Source organism: Falco rusticolus, chromosome 14, assembly GCF_015220075.1.
Source record: "Falco rusticolus isolate bFalRus1 chromosome 14, bFalRus1.pri, whole genome shotgun sequence".
NCBI classification, from domain to species: Eukaryota; Metazoa; Chordata; class Aves; order Falconiformes; family Falconidae; genus Falco; species Falco rusticolus.
The window spans coordinates 9471716-9493662 of NC_051200.1; positions in this window are offsets into that span (position 1 = coordinate 9471716).

The window sequence follows — 21947 nt, forward strand, 5'->3', positions numbered from 1 at the left end:
CAAGGCCTTTCCTGCTCCTCACCCCACTCTGCCAGCCAGTGGGCTGGGGGGGGCACGTGCAAATGGCTTTTGTTTTACCTGTTAAACTGTCTTTATCTCAACTCATGAGTTTCTCACTTTTACTCTTCCAATTCTCTCCCCCATACCACCAGTCGGGAGTGAGACTGTGGCTGTGTGGGACTTAGCTGCCAGCTGAGGTTAAACCACACCAGCTTAAAATTTATCTTTCAGTCACTCCTGAGAATTTAGTGGTAATTGGTATTATTAGACAACAGTAGTACAAATACTAGATGCATCATTCTTTGTAAGTTATTATCTATCTAAGAAGCACTGTATGGTACACACAGATCAATAAGCAAAGATGTGAAATATGACTATAATACTTCCTCATTATATGCCAGAAGACCATCTATCTTCCACATTCAAAGTAACACGTATTTCCCAAGGATAACTCTAATTCTCAATTATGAAATGATGACTTAGTCACCACACCTGCCCTTTAAGCATAAAATAACTTCATTACAAAGCATGTGCTTCTTTTGTGATTTCAGAAAAACTGTAAGTGTAGAAGAGTGTGAAGATCAACAGTCAGCAAACAGTCAAAAAGTTTTCTGATGATGAATAACCACCTTTGAAGTAGTCTACTTCAATATTGTTATTTCTGGAATTTAAAGCATGAACTCTGCAAGCAGCCAGACTACACATTTCTATTCAGTGGCAATAGAAGTCAGCTAATTTGGTACTAAGTACAACAGAATATTATTGTTTATGTATGGTCTTTATCTCACAGTTAAGGGAAAATCTGCCGAATTCCACAAGTTATTTCCTTATTAAAGGAAATTTTAGAAATAGAGTGAGGCACGGTGTTAGTGTGCACTCTAATTTTTTCCATTCAAATGAAAATGTCATCCTTGGAAAATACACTTCAGTACTGAATGTATTCATTAGCCTTTTGCATTTGATCTTAATTTGATGACAAAGACATTAAATGGATGTTATATTATACTGAAAGCAGTTTTGACAATGGATTCATTCATCCATTGTAGTAAGTAAGAAAAGGTCCTTGTATTAAAATGGCTTAAAATTTTCAAAGAATCATCTCAAGAGGTCATTAATTTACGTTAGCTTAAAAAAAAAATTATGTCACATTAATTCGAAGTTTTTTCCTTAAAAAGTAATCAAAACGCATTTGTACATTGCAAAACTATTGAGTGCCTCCTGCAAAATCACAGTACATAAATTACAAACCAGGCTTTTTCACAGTAAACACAGAGCTAAGCACAAATTATAATGACATCTTCTTAATCCCTAAAGCAGAGCAGAGCTAAATGCATCTTTAAAATGTTCAAGAGCTGTTACTGTTTGGGGGTTTTTTCAACCATATTGCAGTGCTATGAGCTTAAATTTCTACTGCTGCACTGCTCCAGGCAGTGGATCTCTGAACATACATGTTTTTATCCTGCAAATATAGCCAAGAGGATTCCCCCCCACCACAACCCCCACAATAAACCAATGCCTGTTTTCCAGTCTCCACAATAATGGCATTTGTACTTTGGTTCTAACTGTAGTTACGCAAGAACCTGCAAGATATCAGACACGCTAATGAAACCTGACTGCTCTAAAAGGGACTGGCTGAGAGCTTGGCATTCATTTGCTAAATAAACATTTGGAATTGTTATCTGCTAGAAATGCTTTCACTTGGGGTCCCATAGTAACCTTCTTGTTGTAAAACTAATATTTCAAATAATACCATAATGTAGTGTATGTTAACTGAGTCATAGTATTTGACTGCCATAACTATATCAATATTAATTTTTGAAACTTTTAGGCATGCAATATATAAGCCTCTATAAATCTGATAGAAAAAATATAGGAAGAATTCAGTCTGAATAAAATTTTCTCATAGTTGTTTCAATTTCCTACTATACAGTCTAACTAGAAACTAAGCATTATCAATAAAGAATACCTTTTCTCCCTTATTATAGTATATAACTATCTTTCTGTGAAAATTGAGATGGATTATAAAATAGTAAAATAATGAAGTGATATTAATGAGAAAAATAGATCAAAAATAAAGTGCCTTGAAAAAAAAGTGTTGATTATACCCACATCCATTGGTTTTTTAACTGAGTTAGTCCCAGTACGAGTGTGTGAACAGTAACACTATAGAGCAGTATGCACCAAATCAATTCTTCTTTTGAATGCTTTGAGCTGGAGTTACCCCTTTGCAGCCTACTGTATTTCAAAAGAATTAAATGCGGTCATCAAAATGGCTTTGATTATTAAGCTTGATTTGAGTGAAACAATCTGTCATTTCTTTTCAAGTTAACTTATTTCTATTTTGTGATATTTTTAATATATACTTCTATATTACTTCAGAAAAAAGAATCCTAGAAAAGTCCAGTTGCTTAATAGTATTTAAACTGGCATACAGCAGCACTTCTTTCCCATGCTGTAGCCACTCCATGACACAGCATGTATGTAAATTCAAAATGCTTTTAGTTATTATTATTTATATCTTTATTTTGTATTTTTAATTTTCCGACACAGGAAATCATTTGATCACAAAAATTAAAGAGCAAAATATCGCCTGGAAATAAAATAAATACCTAACATGATGAGTAAAGTATTATGGATCTGCCTCACCCTTCACTCAAGAAAAACCAGAAACTTAGGTAATGACGAGGCATTATTAATGTGTTCATAACCTGCAGTTACAGCCCCTGAAGTGGGGTAAGATTTGGATTGCATTCTAGCCAAAGCACAATTCAAAGGTAAAACTGCCCTGCATCTGTTAGATCTACAGCTCTCCTCTTTCAGAAAACATTAACATTCCTTTTACCTGCTCTACATGCTCTATTTATATGGTTGTCGGCTGCCACATAGATGGCACTATTAAGATCAAAATAGTTGCTTGTCACAGTATGCAAAGAAAAGGGAATTTTTGAATCTGTATACACAGTACTTTGAGGCTGTCCTATGAGAGGTATCTCTCAATTAAATAGCACTGTTTCCCCCCTCTTACCCTGAAAAAAGGTTGCAAACCTTATATGTGATTTTTATTATGCCTAGGGGACTGGATGAAAAATTACAAACATTGCCAAATGTGTAACTAGAAAACTGCCTTGAAGTGGGTGGGGGAGTTTAGATCTTGGCAGCTGCTGTGTAATCAAAAGCTTTTACAAAAGCTAAAATAAATTAAGTCTTGTTACTGAGGCTTGCTGATTCTAGGAGTTATTTTCCCGCAGACATTATAAGATGTTCAGCTTTACAGACAGCATTCACTAGGGTAGCTGTCCAGAGTGAGTACATTGTACGTTCTTTGAACAGGAATTATTCACAAAGGCACAAGATTTTTGAAACGATGCAGCATCCATGCTTTTGAAAGCATGAAATGTAGCTAAGAACGGAAACTCCAACTATTTGTGGATTCTGTTTGCTGATTTAAATTTAAGTCCTGTTAACTAAAGAAATCAGTAGGATCTAGAAAGCTAACATCCATGGCTGACATGGATGTTCAGTGTATCTTTACTGATATTTGTAACAGCAAGCCATAGGCATTGAACTAAATCTTATAACTTTAAATTAAATTAATTTTGTCAACCGCATTTGTATAAGATATTGTTGACATCTAAGGTAAAAAACTCTAGAAAGAAAAAAAGGATTATATTGTCTTCTGATGCAGGGTTCAGAACACATCATTGAAGATGTACCAAGAGGCAACTGTAATACGTTACATACCATCATTAGTTTCATTGATATCAATAAGGAAAGTCGAACTTTTATGTAAACTCCTGGCTTTCAAATATCCTTCCTCACTTTTGAGAAACTACAGCTCCAAGATAACATCCTCGCTATTAGGCATTAAGCAATACAGTAATGGAGAGCTACTTCTTTAGGCTACTGGCACCTAACTAGACTGGGGAAAGCCCTAACACTCCTAATAGCTTTAGCATATGCTTATAGCAAGAGTAAGGTTTCATAGCTGAATGGGATTTTGAAATGTTCTGTTTTCAATTCATAGTTGAATAGAACCACAGAATCTGGAAGTCATCTGCACCTGTGCAACTGGACAGAATTTGGACAGAACACCTGTATACCACCCATGAAGAGTTACTATGCATCAAGCAGATTCAAGCTTCTTGTTTCTGTTTTGGGATTAAAGCCAAAAGGCAAATAATCAAGAACAAGTGCTTTTTAAAAACCAGAAAATTAATCCTTTCCTGAATAATGGACTATAATTTTGTATTTATATATCATATGTTTAATTTTCAGGTGTTTTTTGAGGTTCATTTTGAGTTACATACCAACATGCATTCAAACCAAGTTTACAAAAACATCTTATTTTTAAATATGATATGAAATGCATAACAACTCCCAAGGAAAATTCCACAATGTAAGTGGAACACCCACGTAACTTCTTTTTTTCCGTGTAAACAGAGACCTATGATTAAAGTCTGAGTTCCCATGGTTTTGATGCATACAAGTATGCATTACACACAGTGTCTCAACAGGCACTCATTATGCAGTCACAGCAAAGAAAAAGTAAATGCCTCACTGAACAAGGAGGTAGGAGGAGATTTTTCACTAGTTCTGCTGAAAGGCAACAACAACTTAGAAGAGGAATTATTGCATACTCCCTTTTTTCTTTATCTGTGATTTGGGACAAAATTATTTACTGATAATAAATAGCTAAAAGAGTACTTCAGCTAAAAATTGTTTCTGGAAATAAGTCTCAAGAATTCCTTACCATTCAAAGAGTAACTACACAAGTATGTAAGATTAACTAGGTAATGTAAAACCTGAGTAAATTATTAATTGAAGTTAAGCCAGAAATAACAACCTGTCCTTTAATATTTTGGAGGTAAATGATATACGTTCAATTACTCCAGACACACAGTGGCTGAAACCTAGAATTAATCCAGAAGACACGATCTAGTTTTTATAACATTTTTGTTCTACAGAGGATGTAAATTTACCCATTGGTTTCAGATACCGTAAATAATACAGATTATGTCAATATGCACACTTGAAAGAAGGTTACTTTTACATTATGTCCTCCATTCTTTCTCCAAATCCCACTGCATACATTATCTTTAAAAGGTTGCCCCAGTAATGTAGAAAAACACAGGCTATATGCATCATGTATACTGCATTCAACTTCAAAGTAACTGTGTTTGCCTCATTCACCTTATTACAGGAAATATATGGAAAACTCTACTCAGTATGCCAACAGCTACCAACATATCCAAGCTAAATATAGCTCTTGTGTGGTATACTGAAAGCTTCTACTTGCATTATCCTATTATCTGAACATCAGTATGGGAAAGACAGAAATAAGCTGCAGTGAAATCCAGCCACATCTAATTCATTTGATTCTCCTGCTACATCAAAACCATAGTACTCTGAACCACAGATATTCCATTGCCTACAGTGTGGTGCAGAGAGCTAGATCTGAATGAGAACCAGTTGTTCCCATCTCATGACAAACATAGAATGGTTTGGGTTGGAAGGGACCTTAAAGACCAACTAGTTCCCACTCCCCTGCCATGGGCAGGGACCCCTCCCACTAGCCCAGGTTGCTCCAAGCCCCATCCAGCCTGGTTGAACACTGTCAGGGATGGGGCATCCACAGCTGCTCTGGGCAACTTGTGCCAGTCACTCACCACCCTCACAGTGAAGAATTTCTTCCTAATATTTCATCAAAATCTACTCACTTTCAGTTTAAAGCCATTGCCCCTTGTCCTATCACTGCAGGCCCTTGTAAAAAGTCCCTCCCCAGCTCTCTTGTCGCCCCCACCTTTATGTACTGGCAGACTGCTCTAAGGTCTCCCTGGAGCCTTCTCTTCTCCAGGCTGAACAACCCCAACCCTCTCAGCCTGTCTTCACAGGAGAGGGTCTCCAGCCCTCTGACCATCTTCATGGCCTCCTCTGGACTAGCTCCAACATGTCCATGTCCTTCTGATGTTGGGGCCCCCAGAGCTGAACACAGCACTGCAGGTGAGGTCTCATGAGAGCAGAGTAGAGGGGGAGAATCACCTCCCTTGACCTGCTGGTCACGCTTCTTCTGATGCAGCCCAGAATGTGGTTGGCTTTCTGGGCTGTGAGTGCACATTGCCAGGTCTTGTTGAGCTTCTCATCCACCAACACCCCCAAGTCCTTCTCCCCAGGGCTGTTCTCAATGCATTCTCTGCCCAGCCTGTATTTCTGCTTGGGATTGCTCTGATCCAGGTGCTGGACCTTGCACTTGGCCTTGTTGAACTTCATGAGGTTTGCACGGACCCACCTCTCAAGCCTGTCAAGGTCCCTCCGGATGGCATCCCTTCCCTCCAGTGTGTCAACCACACCACACAGCTCTGTCTCATAAGTAAACTTACTGAGGGTGTGCTCAATCCTACTGCCCATGTCACTGACAAAGATGTTAAACAGCACTTGTCCCAGTACTGACCCCCAAGGAAAGACACTCATCACTGGTCTCCATTTGGACATTGAGCCGCTGACCACAACTCTTGGAGTGCGACCATCCGGTCAATTCCTTATCCACCGAGAGGTTCATCTGTCAAATCCACATCTCTCCAGTTTAAAGACAAGTATGTTGTGCAGGAAAGTATCAAATGCTTTGCACAAGTCCAGGTAGAGTACATCAGTTGCTCTTTCCTTATCCACCAGTGCTGTTACCCCATCGTAGAAGGCCACCAAATGTCAGGCATGATTTGCCCCTAGTCACAAATCACCTCCTTATTTTCTATGTACCTTAGCACAGTTTCCAGCAGGATCTGTTCCACCATCTTGCTGGGCACAGAGGTGAGCCTGACTAGCTTGTGGCTCCCTGGGTCTTCCATGTTTCTCTTTTTAAAAATGGGTGTGATGTTTCCCCTTTTCCAATCAGTGGGAACTTCACTGGACTGCCACATCTGGACTTCTCAAATATGATGGATAGTGGCTTTAGCCACTTTGTCTGACAGTTCCCTCAGGACCCATGGATGTATCTCATCAGGTCCCATGGACTTGTGCACCTTCAGGTTCCTTAAATGGTCTTGAACCTGATCTTTCCTACAGCAGGCAGTTCTTCGTTCTCCCTGTCCCTGCCTTTGCCTTCTTGGTTTGCATTGGGCGGTGTGGCTGGAGAACTTGCTAGTGAAGACTGAGGCAAAAAAGTCATTGAGTACCTCAGCTTTCCCCATATCCCAGGTAACCAGGTCTCCTGTTTCCTTCTAGAGAAGGTCCATGTCTTTCCTAGTCTTCTTTTATCACCAACATACTTCTAGAAGATTTTTTTATTGCCCTTGACATCCCTGGCCAGATTTAATTCTATCAGGGCTTTAGCTTTCCTAACCTGGTCCCTGGCTGCTTGGACAACTTCTCTGTATTCCTCCCAAGCCAGCTGTCCTTGCTTCCACCATCTGTAGGCTTCCTTTTTGTGTTTGAGTTTGTCCACAAGCTCCTTGTTCATCCATGCAGGCCTCCTGGCATTTTTGTCTGACTTCCTTTTCGTTGGGGTGCATCGCTCCTGAGCTTGGAGAATGTGAACCTTGAATATTAACTAGCTTTCTTGGGGACCTCTTCCCTCCAGGGCTTTATCCCATGGTACTCTGCCAAGCAGATCCCTGAAGAGACCAAAGTCAGCTCTCCTGAAGGCCAGGGTAGCAAGTTCACTGTGTACCTTCCTTGCTGCCCTAAGGATTTTGAACTCCATGATTTCATGGTCGCTGCAGCCAAGGCTGCCCTTGAGCTTCATGTTTCCAGTGGCTCCTTGTTGGTGAGAACAAGGTCCAGCATGGCACCTCTCCTTGTTTGTTCCTCTGTCACTTGGAGAAGGAAGTTATCAATGCATTCCAGGAATCTCCTGGATTGCCTATGACCTGCTGTGTTGTCCCTCCAACAGATATTGGGGTTCTTGAAGCCTTCCATGAGGACCAGGGTTTGTGAACATGAGGCTGCTCCTATCTGTCTATAGAGGGCCTCAGTTGCTCAGCCATCCTGGTTGAGTGGTCTGTAGCAGACTCCCACTATAACGTCACCTACCCCTGCCCTCCCTTTAATGCCGATCCATAAGCTTTTGGCTCCTCACCCATCCCCAGCCGAAACCCCATGCATGCCAGCTTGTCATTGACATAGATGGCAACACCCCCTCCTCATCTCCCCTGCACATACTTCCTAAGGAGGCTGCATCCTTTCATTCTAACACTGGTCATAGGAGCCATCCCACCATGTCTCTGTGATGCCAATAAGATCATAGCCCCACAGATGTGTGCACGCCTCTAACTCCTCTTGTTTATTCCCCATGCTACATGCATTTGCATAGAGTCATGTAAGTTGGGCCCTCAATGAAGCCGACTTACTGGCTGGAGTGGCTGAAATTCCTTTGTGCTACTCTTCAGATGCTCTCCTGCTGCCTTTTGCTGGCACCGGCATCAAACTGGTAGGAGTGGGATGGATTGAGGTTCCCCTCCCCCTGCAGCTTTAGTTTAAAGCCTCTTCACCGGTTTGACAAGCCTATGACCAAAGATGCTCTTCCTCCTTCACTGACATTGGACCCCATCATATTTCAAGACCAAGATCAAGAAATCATCAAACTGCATTTATTTCCCCACTTTACACTATAATGATATCCATCCTCCCTCCAAAGGCACAGATTAAGCTAGCCTCCTTGTAGAATATCTAGCAATAGATTAGATAGGTTAGTAATAGATTAAGACATTTGCTTGATGTGAAAAAAAATTCAAAACCCTAATTCAAATACTATATCAAACATTTATAAAATTCACATTATTTCCAGCAGTCAAAATTTGGAAATTTGCTGCGAGAGCAGACAAATAGGCACAGCACCCACTTGAGTCATCACAAGAATGAAACTGGAGTTTTTGCACTCCTCCTATGCAACTAACTCTTCCTGGACATGTTATCCAATCCTGTAAATAAACAAATATTAAGTGGTTTCTACTGAACATTTTCAGAAAACATTACTCCTTTTTATAATGCCATTCAGTCCAATCCTTCAACTCAGTGGATTTCCTACTCCAATTATATTTTCAGGGTGCATTTTCAAAGAGTTGTACCTCTCTCATTTAAACCAGAAGTCTCATTTTTGATAAAAATGCCTCTTACTAGCCCACAAAGAGTTCTGGTTTGAAGAAATCTGGCCAATATAATACCTAGTTAGATAATGCCTGATCAACACAACTAAAATTCTTTAGTAGTTTGGGGGCTTGCATCATTTGAAAGCAGGACAATTAGTAAGAACATGAAAAAGGGCTTATTCTTTTACAAGGAATTGAGATAAAAAGAAAATCAACATTTGACATGTCCAGGGAAGTAGTTTAAAAAAGACATTATATTGACTTACTATGGTGAAGACTGTATATCACACTTTGCAATCCCTATTGATATAAATGAATGTCATTTCTCTATACCTGAGGGAAGAATCTATTTTTAAGAATGCAGGTACAGATTACATATTTAAATTAATGAAGCATGTAATGTATGTCAAGGACGAATTGTACAGATTTTTTTTTTACTAGTTTTAATGTTATATGTAGCAGTTTTAACACATTCTTAAATTAGTCTGTAGGCATTTTGAAGGTTAAAGAGCAATGAACTTTGAGAACATAATCGTGAAGTTCAATGTGAAGAACAACATAAATCATATGCTGTAAGGGTGGTATTTCAATTTTGCCAGAGGCAAGCCAAAAAGCATAAAAACAACTGTGTTAAATGGAAACTTGTTATGTTAAAAGTAAAGGTAAGAAAGAAACAGTAAGACTGAAGCTGAGACTGAAAATTACGTATTTATCATAGTTGTGTTCTGCAGTGTCTCTCCTATTCAAGCTTTATGAGTGAAGGAGTCAAAAACAAAGGGTGCAGTGACTGTGTAAATTAAAGAAGCATTTAGCAAAAAGCACACAACTGTAATCTTTGGAGGGGTGTTCTGAAAGTATGCATCTGGAAGAGCAAATGCTGCCCAGCACACCACGAATGTCCTCTACACTTATACACTGATTATTCCATAAATTCTTCCACTTCCATCTTAACAGTATTAGAGGCTCATGGGTGGGACTAAAACAAATATTCCCTGAGAAAAATAGCAGCTGGAATTGCACTACTGTGTCATTGAGCCAAATTCTGTTATGAAACTGCAGCTATTAAGTTTTAGACTGATATATGGCCAGGCTTCAGCCCATCTATGCGAAAGAGGCTTTACATTCAGTATAAAGCCAGTTTGATCCCATAGGTGCCAAAATCAATGCAGAGTACGCACTCTAAATATGGCAGGTGAGTCAAGCATTTAAATCACTTCATTATCAGTTTTACAATAACATCTTTAACACATGCAGCTGGTTAGAAAATATCTAGCATATCTTTTTCCCCTCTAGCCTTTTCTTCCTTGTAGTGGCTGAAATTTTACCACTTTGTTGGTAACAGTGTTTGCATAGCCACTGAACTTGATGTCTAAGGCAAAAAAACCCACCCATCAGAATTATAGACTATTTGCTGACTGTTGATGGCTTTAATTCTCTGTTGAATACCAAACCCAAGTCTTCCTTTTATTAACCACATAATTGCAGAATTCTTTCCAGCTACTACTGATCCCTCATGCTAAATGCACTCCTTTCTGCACCTTTACCTTTTCTAGTGCAGTAGTAACTGCCCTGCAATTGTGGAACACCTTGAGTAGGAAGGAACCTTTGGAGGTCATTCAGCCTGAACACCCTGCTCCAGACAGGGCTAGGCTGGGTTGCACAGGGCTTGTCCAGCAAGCTTTGACTAACTCAAAGAGCAGAGAATCCACAACCTCTCTGGACAACCTGTTCAAGTGCTGGTGTTCCCTGTTGTGAAGTTTCGGGTTTTTTCAAAGTTTAATAAGAACCTTCCTTCTTGCAACTTGTGATGTTTCATTTAATTTTGTTCTTATCCTTAACAACCAGAACCATTTTCCACCTTCTTTGATTCTTCCATGTGTTAGAGGTCAATGAAAAGTTAATGATTTACAGCCCCTAATGGACAAAACGCCATCCACCCTCCTGAAAACATGTACCTCAGCAGTTGCACCTAGTGCAAGAATACTGTTATAAAACACAGATTAAAAGTCCATATGTTTAATTTTCATTATATAAAAACATCAGATCAACTGTTGAATTGTATTGCACGTTAAAACTGTAGTGTGTTTCATCACATGCTTGTAGAAAGTTTTGCCACAATCTAGCAAAATTCTACGGCATGCATATAGTCTTAAGCACTGGAGTAGTTCCACTGATCTTCGAAGAGATTATTCAGATACTTAAGTTAAGCACTTTATTAATGTTTTGATTGAACATGGTTCCAGTCTAGGTCACAGTTTCAGTATAAACTTAAGACCATGCCTATATAACAACATAACAGCAGAAGTTGCTTTTTTTAGACTGTACAGCACCTAGAGTTGAATATTAGCATGCACATGTATAAAGACAAGGAATAATCCTCAAAATGGGGATTTGTTCTACTATTTTTTCAGCATTATGGATATGTAACATATATATTTTTATTGCATTGTAACTGTAGTAATTTGATTATGATATGTATGTAGATAGATGGACAAAATTGATTTAGCTAGCATTGCACTAAATACCATAGAGCTTTCTCATTTAGACTATTTGCAAGAATAAATTAAGGAAGACTTGGCTCATTATTTGTAAACATATTCAGTACCTACTGCAGACAGATACCAGAAATACTGAATAGTGTAAAGCAAATCTAACCTAGCTGTGTAATGAAATTTTAATTTTCTAAGCAGCTAAAGACTGTCAAATGGAAAGAACGTAATAAAATTATTAGTTTGTTGGAAAGTGATTAAATTTACATAAAGACCATGGCTTTGATTAAACGCTAGGCGGAAGGGAAGAATCCTGTAAAATACAGAATCCCCTAAGTCTCTGACTCTGTCAGTTTTATACTTCATGCTTACAGATTCAGTTTTAGTATGAAAAAAACCCCCCCCCGAGGTTTTAGTAAATCAGTGAAAATATGGAATAGCTGTAAATCAAATATATTTGGATTCTGACTGTGTTCCTCAAGTTCAATTTTGAAAACTAAATTTAGGAAAAATTGTAAATAGAAACAGCTTTAGAAGTATATTTTTGTCTATTCCTTTGTACTTGGTTTGCTTAAATAACATCAACATTATCAACTGATAGAATTCCTAGAACTGAAAGATTTCTTCCATGGACCACATACTCTTCATTAAAATGGTGTAGGCTTTCTTACAAAATAAGTTTCTCAAAGAAATTCAGTTTAAAAATTGCAGGAGAATTCTAAAGTCCTGAATTTAAGTGAGTAAAAAGAGGGGAGGGGAACACAATAAAAGAAAAATACACCAATAATACGTGGAATATATAATACTATGAAATGAAGGCAACAGCAGTTTCTGTCTCACGCTACTAAATGTATTTTTGCTCAGGCTCGCATGCAGTTTACCTGCAATAAGGTTGTCCTATTTCATGAAACAAGTTTGCAAGTACTCACCTTGGAAATACAAGACAACGCAGCTTCATAAAAACATGAACAATTATTTTTAAATATCGCAAATTAAATCATTATCAAAATAAGGAATCTGAAAATCTTATTTTGATTAAACACAGCAAAAACTTCTGAATTATTTCACTTAAGTAGGAAAAAAATGCTTTAAAAGAATTTAAGTGCCTTAAAAAGTACTAAAAAACCCACTCTTACCACTTTGAAATGAAACTGGAAGAGAAGGGAATACAGCATCAGCATATTATCCACTGAATCTATGTTGCCTTATTCACTGTGAAAACACTAATTTTGCTGCTATATTTGAAGAGGAGTGCTTCATTGTATGTATTTTTACAAATATATAGCCTAAGTACAATCAAGTGCCTTGCATAGATTCCCACCAAAACTGGAGTCCTGTTAATGCTCTGCAGGTTTTGCAAGGTAACATCACATCCATTCATCTTCCCTAAGACATCCTACTGGTCAGCTTCCAACATTCAAAACTTCTTGCTAGTCATTTACAGAGATCAAAGATAGTTGCATCATGCAAAAGAACTGTATTTTCACATTAAGGAAAAAATCCCTTACCAATTGTGTCTGGTATATAAATGACCTACTAAAAGCGCCTTATTAGTCAGTTAGAAGCACTTGTCTACTTGTAATCCAATAGCTACTTCAGGTAATTTATTAAGACAATACCAAACCAATTCTGTTTCTCTTTCCAATGAAACATCTAAACTTCTAATTTTGAATTTAAATGCTAAAACTCGCCAACTCATGATACGCAAATCACAATGAAAGAGGTGCTTTAGAATTATTTTATTAAAGTATATTTTACAAGATAGTCTGTTTTGATTTGTGAGATAGATAACCTAAAAGGTGTTTTTCATGTTTCCAAACTAAACCAAAATCTTCTTCATTCTTTGACATTGTCACAAAGAACATAAAGAAAATGCCAGCAAGATACTACAATTAAACAAATATGAGCAAGTAAATATCTACAGTAGCTTGTAGAAAACCAACAGTATTTCCTTGTTGCTGCAGTTACAGCTTCTAGCAAGGCCACAATTCATCAACTGAAGGCCTCTCCAACAGAATTCTCAGCCAACAAATCTATTAATATCCTGTATCTTGTTTTCACACACTAGGAGGACAATGAGAGCAGTACAAGTCACTTTTTTCTTTTTTCCCCTTACAGACAACGTTGGAGGCACCAGTCAGAGTTAGACCACATGTTGGTTCCACAACTGCCACCAATAAATACTTGCCTCTAAATCCCCTGATATTAACTTGCTCTACGAGCAGCTCCAGATCTTCAACTGGGGGCCATATGTGCAGGATGTGTTAATACTAAAAAAAACCCCATAGTCTGTTGAACCATCAAGTTTTGATTACTATTACAGCTGGATTTTTATGTGTTAATTAGTTTAACAAATTCAACATTTGCACATTTCAACAGATTCCTACATAGAGCAAACAAAAGTCACAGACAGAACAATTGCTTTCAATTTTCTTGGCTTTTTACTGCCGGACTCCTCACAATCTCTTTTTCTTGTTTTCAGAGCAGTCTATTATCTTTGAACAGATTGTTTTTAATAATTTGGTAAATAATTGTAACAATTTGATAAACTTCAATAATTTGACAAAGCATTTCATGTTACAAATGCTACACACAATTATATTTGTAGATGGCTACACGTATCTCTGCTAAATGAGTTGTAGATAAAACAGGCCAAACCACTGATGGTGCAAGGGTGCATCACTTGAGGTAGTTCAGATAGACCCACTGTGCCTGACCAGGAGGTAGCTCTCATCTAGATATGCTACTCTTACATCTTAGTTCCAAAGACGGGACTTTCCAAATTGGCCAGACACAAGGCAGAAGCACAGAACCCTATAGTTTTACTTGCTTGGAAACACATCTTAACAAGCAAATCCTGCTTAAAAAAAATCAAACCAAAACTAAACTTACGTGACTAAGGCACTGTGTTAGGAATAAGTACCATAAGACCTTATTTTCCAAAGTCCCATGCATTCATACCTCCTTTGGGATAAAAGGCAGGTACAGATCATCATCATTTCTGGGATAAAGCCATTTGTCTGCTAGTGCCCACCCTTTCTGTCTGTGTATTAGGACAGGATGCCTCACACAAATATGAGTGTTGAATATATGTTAATTAATGTTTAGATGACAGTTTCATAATTAGGTGTTGGAGGATATCTGAAGACTGTGACAGGCATCGTTGTAATTTTTAGTTAGATCTTATTTCTATTATCTTCTTTTCTGTGATTAGTCACCAGATTCTAGCACCAAAACTGTTCTGCTGAGCACTGCTATCTACTATTTTTGCTCTGTGTTTTAAATTAATCCACTTCAGCTCAGGTCTAGACTGCCACCATCAGCATTGCTACGTATCCCATTAGGCAGCTACAGCAATGATTTATTATTTAATGACAGCAATGTGGCAGAAGTGCTGGCGTTATGTTTCTTAATATCTATTAAGAGTTCAATAAAACAATCTGCTGAAGGTCTTTTTGTTTCTCTGATGTACAAAGACATTTTCTACAGATAATACAGCAGATCACACAGTAGTAAGTATGAATCTCAGTAGGAAACTTGTATGCTTTATTTCAAATCTGTCAACATTTTTCATGTATCTCCAAAGAAACCATTCATTGCACTTTCCTTCCCCCTAAATCCTTCAAATTAAATATGCTTAATACAGAAAACACATTCTAAAAGACTTAGAACAGAAGAAAATGCAAGTATTGAACTCAGAAAAACATGTTAAGTTTCTCGTGCATCTTACTACTTCTTTCACTTTGCATAAAATAGCATGCTAAGCCTAAGGACATAATTCCAATGGAGGTACATAAACATTTGCATATCAGTTTGCATTCCATATGCAGTTCATATACTTGTAAATGGGCCTGTGAGTCTTTTACCCTCAGTACATAGATTCATGGTTCGCAGCAGCATAAAAGATATTAATTAGGTACTACAGAATCATACTTCAATCTAGAAGCCACAGAACTAGCCATGAGGAAACACACATTTCTGTCATCCAGGCAGTAACTATAAAAGATGAAATTATCATTCAGCAGTAGGGAAATTTGTGATCACAAAACTTAGGACTTCACAGGAGTAAGACCTACACTCTTGAACTCGTTGTCAGAAGGATTAAAGTTGACGATCAGCTTTACTACATTCAGAACAAAATGCAAGAAATGCAAGAAAGCCAGTGAAAATCAAAAACTTGAGCTCCAAATTCTACCCTTTTTAAACCAACTATAGTTCTCATGCATCCCAGTCAGCTGTATGAAAAGAACCCACAACAATCCCAGGAATGAGGATTTTTCTTTGAATATTCATCAGATGTTTGTCATCATAGCAAGTGTCTGTGCTTTCTCTTTAAAGGAACATCTTTTTACTTACAGATACGTCTTCCGAATGAAAGGAAGTTTCCAGATACAAGTGACTTGCAATATAGTGCTGCTACTGTGTTTTGTGATGTACAGAGTCACTAGTTTTCTGTACCACAATTTTCACATCTGTAAAATGAAACCAATAAAAGATATTCTGCTCAGATAGCAGAAGTGCTATTTTTCAAATAACCTGTAATTTAGAACTCTTAAATGCAGAACTCTAAACATAGCTTGAGCTCTTGGACAAGGATTGCAATCTAAATAAAAGAGCACTAGAATATTCCAATTTTTAGCAATGACCAGTCAAACCACAAATATGATAGTAACCGTGGAAGTTTTGTTTAGAAAATAAGAATAAAAATCCTCCTTCAGGAATGGGAGCATCATTAAAGACAACCAGCAGTTTATTGGGGAATCATGCATAATACAAATGCAGTTATATCAACTTTTTTAATTTACTAAAAAAATCCTCAAGATTTGTAGTGAATTAACTATAATATTTCTTCATTCTTTGGCTATTTTAACATAAGAATTTTCAAAGCATTTTAGTAACATGTTTCTATTTGATTATTTATCCTGATTGACCTATCCATTAACTCATGCATCTTTCAAGAGGGGTATGCATGAGTTTGTATTTCTATTTTATAAATTAAAGTGTACTGTGACAGCTGAAACTTGGTGGGAACTGGGAGATTCTCAGTCTCACACAGGCAAGATGCTGTTGATCCCCAGAATCTTGCTTATGTGCAAGGCAGGAGCTTCCAGCTCTGAGTGAGATCAGCCTCAGTGGGAGCTGGCAGCAACTGCTTCTCACAGATGCCTCTTCTCAAAACACCACAGCTCCTGGCTATGAACTCTTGGCCCTCTGCCGCCTCTGCTCTGTGCCACTCACAAAGCGTCTGCTTACACATCATCTTTCATACCTGTGTGGTAGGTTTTTAAACCCTCCTTTAGTGCTTTGCAGTGTAAATTATATTTCAAATTTGACTTGTGACAAAGCAAATATGATGAAGAGTCTAGAGACAAGCAGAAATCTGGTGCAATCACTCTTTTGCTCTAGGATTTAGCAACTGAGACTGATCAAACTATCACAGCTCCCTTCCATGCAAACATTTCTCCTTTTTTTAATATAACACCTTTGATTTAGTGAAGAACCATCCAGAAGAACACACTTCATTCTCTTCCTATTCCTAATCTGTCCCAGTAACAACAATGCTTTTGTTTGTTTGTTTTTTATTGAGGTACTTACAGCTCCATAGACATTACACAAGTGATTTCTGGAACTCTGACAACCAAGAATTTTCAACTAATTGGTCATGGATAAAGTACAAGTTGCCAACAGGTAAGCCACTTTTCTTTATTTGATCATCACTTTTAGCAGTAACAGACCATTTGCCATTAAACAAACTACCCATACATTGAGTTCTACACTGACCAAAGTGATGTTCCTAATCCAGAAACAGGGAGTCCCTGGAATTGCAGTATTTTTTCCAGTTGAAACCCGTACATACCTTTTTTAAATTATTATTTTGTACTTTATTTGACTTCAATTACATAAGGAGTATCTCAACGCAGTAGCTGGTCCATAAGTTGTTTAGCTTAATATATCAAATTGGGGTATTTCTAATTCCTTCATATATACACATATAACAAATAAGACTTGAGACTGATGATTGAGTGGGACAAAAATATTTGAAAAGGGCTCAGTCTTTTTTTTTTTTTTTGGCGTTAATTTGCACTTACTTTCAGAGAAAGCATAGTATATCAGGATGTTTAAAAACAGCATCCATCATTGTTATACAGTTTAGTGGATTCGTGATGTGAAATGCAACTAAACAGTTCACACTAAAATTGGCTTAGATGGCTTAGAGGTACTGAGCACAGTATTTTACAAAAAGTTTTACAGACTGCGATACAAACACATGTAGATATACATGAGATGTGCTTAAAAACCTTCTGTTGGCAGCATGGCTACCACGTTTCTTGTTCTTTCCATTTTCATTAACAACCCTTTAACTACCCAAGGCCAGCTATGTTGCACCAAATAGTTACCCAGAAAAGCATGAAAGCAAAATGACAACTTTGCACAGAGGATCTAACACAGAAGTTGCAATCACAAGGAATTAAGGAGTATTTAAATTGCTCAAAATTATCACTTCTAGTTTAACTTTGTTAAAACAGATATTCACAAAATACATAGGCAATCTTAAGATTTCTTAGTATTTTTTTTTTAATTTATTTAGAAATTGGTCAAATTATTTCAAGATTTCTTCAGAGCTGTCATAGGCAGAAAACAGTGCACAGACTGATCCTGGATAGCCTTCCACCTCCAGCTTACAGAACAATTTCAGTTCAGGTTGCTCAAATCACATGCTTGACTCAATTAAAATTTGCAAAATGTATTTAAAAACCCCCTTACTTTTACATACATGATATTTTTCATGTTTGCTTTATTTCATGTTGATGAATAATACATAAAAACGGTGAGGTAAAGAGCTGTGATAGGAATGAAATAGTTGGGATTTCCTAGAACAGCATAGATATTTATCAAGATTAACGTCTGTGACAAAAATTTTAAAAGGTCACTTCAACAAGGTTTCTGTGGGAACACCAAGCTGAAGAACAAATCTTATTCTGAAGTCATATTGACATCACTGACTCCTAGTGCTGTGCAGAATATGTACAACATAAAGCCATAGACACTGATGGCATTAAAGAGGTGAAGAAATGGTGCACATCAAAAGGCAAAGAGCAAAATAAAGTTAGAAAGAAATTGTGTTTAGAAGTGTCATATTGGGACCTTAAAACAGAAAAGAAATGATTTTTTTTTAATCAAGTTTTTTAAAGTTTCCTTTTAAGAAGTACCAGATCTCATGGTAAAGTTAGATGGTGCTTGGAAGGCCATCCATAATTTTTACTAACATCTTTCTGTAAAGAACCACAATAAACCTTTGTTGAAGTCTTCTAAGATATGTTTAGAAAATGTATAGCAAGTCTGAATTTGTCAATATAATTCATTGTACTGACTCAATTTCTAAATATACTATCGAAGAAGATAGTCTAAAAAGAACAGAATTCTTATCTTTATAATACATCTTAACTGTAGCAGTCTAGCCTTAGCATAGTATTTTTTGGGGAAAAAAAGGCAAAAGACATCATGATTCCCACATTAAAACAATATAAACATCAACATTTTCAATGAAGCAGTAGGTAATTGTTAGATGTAGTGTAAACATTGTTGGAACAGGATGCTTCAGAGCCCACTTTGCTCACCTAATCAAGCTCTGTAATCCTACTTTTTTTTTTTCCCCCTGAATTTATAACTATACAAAGAAATCTACATAAGTCTTGGTTCCTATTCTAGATGTTCTGAAAAGCTATTACACTTTTTGGCTAGGATTAATGGAGAGAAACTCTTAAAACAAACTAACATTCTTAGAGCAAGTCAGAGGCAAAGACAATGCTTTATAGGGTGCTAATAACTATCTCACAATGGAAAATAGAGATCAGATTAAACAGTTCTAAAAATTGCATTTCAACAATGTCAAGAAGACAGCTAGGAAAAATGAACATCTGCACCCAAAAAAAATGAGTGTAAGGTTAAAAAACTGAACCAGAACTCAGTATCTCTAGACCTATTTAATACTTTTGAACAGATTTCCTGTGTGACCTTAGAGAAATGAAAGAGCAAGAGATAAAATCATCTAGCCATGCCAATTTTGGTCAGAAACTCTCTTCTTAGTGTGTGTCTGAAATGTTAACAACTGATTAGAAACTCTAAGTCACACATCCAATTAAAATTAATAGGAGTTTTCTGAGGAAAAAAACCCAGCTTGGCATATGCTTACAAACACAAGAGTACACAAGTGTGAGGTTTTCTGCATTTCAGACAACTGGATAAATGCATTAGCACAGCATGACGTGCAATCTAGTGTGACTACCTGGCTTGCATCCAACCAATTCAGAGCAGACCAAGGAGCCTAGATGTATTTCTAGCCACCCACATAGTTCTGAAAATCCCCATATGCACTGCTATTACAAAGGGGCTCTGCTGTAATTTTGGATTTCTAAGCACCTCTAACAAAAATTACCCGCACATATATAAATAGATATCCTTTGCTCTCTCAGCTACATCGCAGTTTTGTAAATATTTTCCAAAGTTATGGGGTTTATAATTATTAAATTCTTTCTCATTGAAACCAGCATCTATGCACTGTAATGAATCAATAGAAGATCAAGTCATCTTGATGGATCATGTGACATGGATCATCTGAACCTTAAGTGCATAAACAGAAGTTACACAGGAACTCTAGGAAGATGACAATAAGGTTGAACAGGTGCAATAAAAAAAAAGTTATTTATTGGATAAGCAAACTTGTTCTTTTTTCCTCTTTTTTCTATAAGTTTACTTGTCAAATGCCAGCTTTTGGAATATCGCACAGGAATGACAGAATTACTTGGAATTTTTTTAGAAAGTGTGGATGATCCTTTCTGAGAGCTACCATCACTGACACTTGGAAGTTTCTGAAACCTGCAAGGAATTTAAGATGTATGTAATGACCCGAGACTTATGCAATGATTTGATCTTGCAGTCATTTCATCCTTAACGGTTATCACTAGCTTTCTTCGTCACTTGGCGATATAGTGTGTGAGAAAGCATGTGTGTGGCATGGTGGGTGTGTGCATGTCTGTTTCAAAGGAGAATTAGCATGCCAGCATTATTTTCAAATAGACTTCCAGGCAAATCTCTTCCCAGTAGAGTATCACAACTGAAATGGCTACTTAAATCCCCATACTTAAACACACTCAAAGTCCAAATATTTATGACTTGCTATTCATGAGGAAGGCATACAGAATCATTGAAAGATGAGATGGAGAGAAACTATGAGTTGCTCCCCAAATCCTCCTTTGGACAGGATTAGTAGTCTTAAAGCAAACAAATAACAGCTTCTCAGAGTTCTTGTGGTTAGGAAAGGTTGTGGACAAAACTTAAAATGTAGGAGTAATGGCAAAATATGTTTTAAAAAAGTAAATTAAAATGATGAAACAAAGAAAATTATATAAAGTAGCTGCTATCAGTTGAAATGGGAAACAAATACCCTCCAGCTATACCAATATGCAGTAACGGAAAACGGAAAGTAGAAGAAATATTTCTTAATAATCATATGTGCTTAAAATGTATCATTACCTCTCTTTCTATATGAGCAACTGTCTCTCCTGAGCCTGCTCTGGAAGTTAGTAATACCTATTCCTCAAAAATGGATAATCAGAGCAGGAAAGCCAATAAGAAGCAGGACAGGTCACAGGCTATAAAGGGGACTGTAATGATGCTTCAATTATTAATAATTTAGTTTAACATTTTTTAACATTTCATGAGAATTCATTGTCACATCATCCAACAAGGATGGAAGATGCAAGGCAAGAAGATAAAATGCAAAAGAAATAGAAGGGAGGGAAAGAAACTAATAGTTCTTTTTGTTCCAGGCTTATTTAGTTGATAAACTCAAGCTATTTTAGTTTTACTCTTTATGGATCACTTAGCTGAACTTGGTAACTAAAAGAGAGAACGCTTTAGGGAGACAGTCCCATGACATATCTGGAAACCAATTTTTTAATTATAAAGTTTGTGGATTATACAAATCACTACCTTTCATATGTGCAGACACTTTTTTTTTTTTTTTTTGTAATGCAAGATACCTTTCCACATTACAATTGTTTTTATGCATATATATGTTAAAGGCAACTGGTCATACGATATACATACTGTGCTAAAGTACAACCCTGAATGTTTAGTTCTGCTGACTGAAATCAGACTCATTCCATGTAATAGCACAAACTGCCAAGTACAGCAGGGTATCACATGGAAGTTAGTGTCTCCCTGCCTGAGGATCAATTGTTTCCTATGTTTCTCCAGGACATTTCATTATACACAGGTTATACTTTCAGAAGTCTATGAGAACTTGAGTAGAGACACTTTAGATACTGCAGAAAAGGGTGCTACCTAAGCATTCTAAAGCATAACCAAATTCATC